Source organism: Stegostoma tigrinum, chromosome 1 (genome assembly GCF_030684315.1).
Source record: "Stegostoma tigrinum isolate sSteTig4 chromosome 1, sSteTig4.hap1, whole genome shotgun sequence".
Taxonomy (NCBI): domain Eukaryota; kingdom Metazoa; phylum Chordata; class Chondrichthyes; order Orectolobiformes; family Stegostomatidae; genus Stegostoma; species Stegostoma tigrinum.
In genome coordinates, this window is record NC_081354.1 from 60,623,466 (window position 1) to 60,629,465 (window position 6,000).

A 6,000-nucleotide genomic window follows, 5' to 3' on the forward strand; every position below is an offset into this window, starting at 1 on the left:
ATGCTAACCTGTGCTAAGCAAATGTAGAAGGCACTGTCAGTGCTGGGACATACCAGTGTTCACAACACCGCTGCCATGTTTAAACCCCAACTGCACACCATTTCAAATGCTGCAACCAGCAAGTGAGGCTCACAGTTTGTGTATCTGAAGGATTGCAAGGAAGATGTCTAAGAGACGCAAGTTGGTATCCTGATTTGCCCTCAGGCGTCTGGAGATCTTGGTGGATGGTGTGGTGAAGATGATTGTTTAACTCTATGCCCTGGATTGATAGGAAGACCGATGTGCCACACACTGCCAGCTTTCTCTGATGTTGCCACCTGGCTCAGTGTCATTTCTGTGGTCTGGATGAAAGCCCAGTAATGCTCCAAGAAGGTCAATGACCTCCTGCACTCTGCAAGGATGAGGGTCACCATCGTCTATCTGCAACCTCACGCACATTCAAACTGTGTCCACCTTCCACCAAGGAGAGTGGTCTATCACTCTCACTATTGTATGCAGCATCTTTCAATGACTCTCACCCACCATATCCTTCCAAATGACTAAGCCTTCCTACCCTTTACACTTGCTACTCACTCAAAGTAGTCATCATGACCTTACCTGTTCTCACATCAACTCTAACGTCTCTTCCAACCACTGCAATTTCAATTAAATTCTCCTTTTGTATAGTTATGAGACAAACTATTGCATACCACAGCTGAACAGACAAAGAGAGGGTGGTGAGGTGCTGCTATTCATGTTCTCATTCCCTACAAGGAGAAAGTACTTGAACTTGCAGCAGAGGATCAAATCTGCTAATGCACAATTTCCAAGACCTCCATGTCTCAGCATTAAAATAGCTTCATTGTGCTGTGCTGAGCTGAGCTACATTCTCATTACCACCACAGTGTACTTATAATTAACATACTCAAACCGCGATCTTGGAAGTCTCCATCTAGATTAGACTGAGGAGCATAACTGGTGAGAACCTCACTGATATGCCCCTGTAGCTGATTGATGAAGAAGAAACATCCCGGGGGTGGATGGCTGGAGGCCAGGTCCCTGCTCAGCCCCAGGCAGAAGTTGACCCCATGATCTCAGCCATTCATAACTTCATCCAAAGGCACAGACAGGAATAGTAGGCAGCTTTGTCGGGGACTCTCCATGACCTGGATCAAAGGTTGCAGATACCACTATCATTGTCTGTGCTTTACTCGTTCCAGCATGCATGCCACAGTTGTCTTCCTAGACAAGTTGGTGGTCGCCATTGAAAGCCAGGTATAGCTCAATATTTAGTGGCTGCCAGAAATGGATACAAATCGACATTCCAATATTTCACACTCATCCAGGGGAACTAACAACCAGCAGGCACCAACTGCCATCACCTCTAGAAATCTCCTTTAATGTCAAAGCATGGGTGTCAGACCCTTCTAGCTCCACATTGCCTCTAAACTCAAAACCCTGTGGAAGTTGTAGCTGGGAAGGGTGAGCCTGTGTCTGGGTTGGACACTCTTCCATGTCTTGAACCTGTATTCACAAGTCACTCTGGGGTCATCCACCCAAATATTCCAGACCAGCAGAACGAGGACCCTTTACCTCTAGATAGCATCCAGTCATAGTGGGAGAGCATGGAAACCAAACACGCTTTGGAGGCACGAGTGTCACTTCATTACAGATGCACTCTCACATTTGTAAATCTACTATATATTTTAAACAGCAAGAATGATCAAGTGTCTTTTTAGCTGTAAGAGTGGCTTAAGTGGTATGACATGTGATAGACCAAGGACTGAAGAGGAAAATAAAGGGCAATGACAATCAAAGAAAAACATTGGATGGGGTGGCATAGTGGTTAGTGCTGCCGCCTGACAGTGCCATGGACCCGAGTGCTATTCTGGCCTTGGGTGACTGTGCAAACTCAATGCAGACATTTTCCCGTCTGTCCATGAGCTTCCTTTGGGTGCTCTGGTTTCCTCCCATAGTCCAAAGATATGCAGGCTAGGTGGATTGGCCATACTAAATCACCCTATAGAGTCCAGGGATGTGTAGGCTCATTAGATTAGTCAGGGTAACTGCAATGTTATGGGGATAGGTTTGAGGTCTGTGTGGGATGTTCGTAAGAGGTTCAGTGTAGACTTGATGGACTGAACGTCCTATTTACATACAATGGGAATTCAACGATTCTATTCCATGATTCTAAGGTGGGAGGGCCTCAAATTGAGGTCAGAGGTTAGTCACTTGTGAATCCCCCCCTCCTACAGTACCCTATCCCCACCCATTCTATACCAGATCTTAACTTTATATTTATAGTTGCCCACTTTCATAAACATTATCACATCTGCTTAACAATACAGTACCTCCAATTCCTATATTTGAGGGCCCATTTTACCAACATGGAATGGACTGTCCTTGATTAAATATTGCTGCCATGTAATTCGTTATAAGTTCAATGTCAAAGCGTCACCATAGTTCAGGTGGCATAATGATATTCTTAAGACAGTTTGTAATGATTAACAAAACCCCCCCCCACCTTAAAAATACATTTTCATCCTTTTTTGCGGGGAGGTATGATTTAGTTTGCTTAGCTTGGATTTTTGGTTTCTGAATTCATAGGGTTTTCTGTTTGTGAAAGGAGGGTTAATGATGAATTCATAAGCATTTCAGTAGCCATGTATTTCTTTTAAAACACCGTGTGAGAGAGTCAGTTCTTGGAAGCTAATGGGAATGTTTTTACATTGGCAATGTTTCAAGGTCAGAATCAAAAGTATGGTGTTTCTGGAAATTGTGTTGTTTGAGCTTAGGAGAAACATTCGTAATTTGGAAAGCTAATAAAATGTGAGGCTGGATGAATACAGCAGGCCCAGCAGCATCTCAGGAGCACAAAAGCTAACGTTTCGGGCCTGGACCCTTCATCAGAGAGGGGGATGGGGTGAGGGTTCTGGAATAAATAGGGAGAGAGGGGGAGGCGGACCGAAGATGGAGAGAAAAGAAGATAGGTGGAGAGGAGAGCATAGGTGGGGAGGTGGGGAGGGGATAGGTCAGTCCAGGGAAGACGTCAGGTCAAGGAGGTGGGATGAGGTTAGTAGGTAGGAGATGGAGGTGCGGCTTGGGGTGGGAGGAAGGGATGGGTGAGAGGAAGAATAGGTTAGGGAGGCAGAGACAGTTCAGACTGGTTTTGGGATGCAGTGGGTGGCGGGGAAGAGCTGGGCTGGTTGTGTGGTGCAGTGGGGGGAGAGGATGAACTGGGCTGGTTTTGGGATGCGGTGGGGGAAGGGGAGATTTTTGAAGCTGGTGAAGTCCACATTGCTACCATTCGGCTGCAGGGTTCCCAAGCGGAATATGAATTGCTGTTCCTGCAACCTTCGGGTGGCATCATTGTGGCACTGCAGGAGGCCCATGATGGACATGTCATCTAAAGAATGGGAGGGGGAGTGGAAATGGTTTGCGACTGGGAGGTGCAGTTGTTTATTGCGAACCGAGAGGAGGTGTTCTCCAAAGCGGTCCCCAAGCCTCCGCTTGGTTTCCCCAATGTAGAGGAAGCCACACCGGGTACAATGGATGCAGTATCCCTATCCCAGGCCCCAAGTTGACTTTCCATATTAAGCAGATGCTCACCTGCACAGCTGCCAATGTGGTATACTGCATCCATTGTACCCGGTGTGGCTTCCTCTACATTGGGGAAACCAAGCGCAGGCTTGGGGACCGCTTTGCAGAACACCTCCTCTCGGTTCGCAATAAACAACTACACCTCCCAGTCGCAAACCATTTCCACTCCCCCTCCCATTCTTTAGATAACATGTCCATCATGGGCCTCCTGCAGTGCCACAATGATGCCACCCGAAGGTTGCAGGAACAGCAACTCATATTCCGCTTGGGAACCCTGCAGCCCAATGGTATCAATGTGGACTTCACCAGCTTCAAAATCTCCCCTTCCTCCACTGCATCCCAAAACCAGCCCAGTTCGTCCCCTCCCCCCACCGCACCACACAACCAGCCCAGCTCTTCCCCTCCACGCACTGCATCCCAAAACCAGTCCAACCTGTCTCTGCCTCCCTAACCTATTCTTCCTCTCACCCATCCCTTCCTCCCACCTCAAGCCGCACCTCCATCTCCTACCTACTAACCTCATCCCACCTCCCTGACCTGTCCATCTTCCCTGGTCTGACCTATCCCCTCCCTACCTCCCCACCTATACTCTCCCCTCCACCTATCTTCTTTTCTCTCCATCTTCGGTCCGCCTCCCCCTCTCTCCCTATTTATTCCAGAACCCTCACTCCATCCCCCTCTCTGATGAAGGGTCCAGGCCCGAAACATCAGCTTTTGTGCTCCTGAGATGCTGCTGGGCCTGTTGTGTTCATCCAGCCTCACATTTTATTATCTTGGATTCTCCAGCATCTGCATTTCCCATTATCACTTATTTGGAAAGCAGTTCAGATTCATTTTACAGTTTTGTACAAGTCATGACTGAAGCTGGATGTTTAAAAACAGTAACTACTAAGTAAAGGAGATAGTTTAAAACTATTAAGAAATAAATTACCTCAGTCTAAGAATTTAGTTTTAAAGCTCCAGACCAGAAGTGTTTGGTTAAGATCCTGAAGGAGTTATTTGAATCTGACAACTCTAAACTTAATTGTATAAAGACTCAAGGAAAAGGCAATGATATTTTCCAGACCAGGCATTCAAGCAAAATTCGAGCCTGTTTGTGATAGAGAAGGGAACGCATTGTAATTTGTGAGTATTATAAAGGATAGCTGTTTGGGTTAATGGGGTTGTATTTTACAGAGTGTTTCAATATCTCAAAATTTGTTGTATGTGAATAGTTAAGTTTATTCCATTTTATTTCATTTCTTTTAAGTAATAAAGTTTTGTTATATTGTTATAACCAAATATGCAGCATTCTATGTTTGTGAAAGACAATCTCATAAAATTTAAAACAAATCAAAATGTGATCTGTCAAGCAAGATTTCAGGCTGGAATTAGTTTCAGTGAATAACTGGGATGATAACAGTGCAAACTGAGTGAGTGCAAAGAAAGGAAGTTAAGATCCTGAGGTGCATTCTGAGCAAATGTATGGTACAAATGTATGTCCCTGTGCACTGTGTTACCTGACAGGTACTTTACATTGTGGGTGTCAGGGAGCTCCAACTGGTGAAGTGCTGATGTGTATTCTGAGTTAGTCTGAATTTGGCCATGATACTGTGCTAAGGCTGGTGTTTGCCAACGTCAACCTCTGTGAATACAAGGTTAGGGGTGGTTGCTGATCATGGATGATGCCATTAGATGTTGGTGAATGACGGTAAATATGAAGGCCCAGAAAAGCAACTGGTGAATTTCAACTACCGGGTAACCATTCTGACTTTCAAGTCAAGAATTAGCCCATTCTAGTTTGTTACCATTACAAAGCAGAATGGTAAACTGCAAAGAAGTGAGATGAGATTAGCTAATAATGACAGAATGCGAATAATGAAGTAAGGTGACCAGTGAGCATTTCATGTAGACTTTGAAACTTTTTCGGGAAAATCTGACAATTTTTTTCTCAATGCTGAGAATCTGATCATTTTCTTCCTGACCATATTTACCACAGTTCTAACCCACTAGAAACATACCACAGTTCTTCTAGAATTTTTAATTGATTTGTTAATTTACGATGCGCTTTTAGTGATTTGTTTTTTCTGTTTCCATAGATCTCTTCACTTTACAACTACATTCAGCTTCTTATTTGCTACACATAGTTTATCTTGTTTTCTACAAATTTTGGTAATGCTAGTGTTTATTTGGCTACGATCTGTTCAGTTTGAATGCCTTCCAATGTCTTCACCTGCTATGTTTATAGTACTGCTCCAAGGCAACCAGTTTTATACCATCTGTAAATAATTCAGTTGCTTTATCCAGCATACTTATGTGAATTATGAAGAACATTGAACCTAGTACTGATTCTCATGGCTTCTAATATTCTCCAGTCTGAGTTATAACTCCTATCCTTACTTTCTTTTAGGCAATTTACAAGCCAGGAAATTAACTTAACCT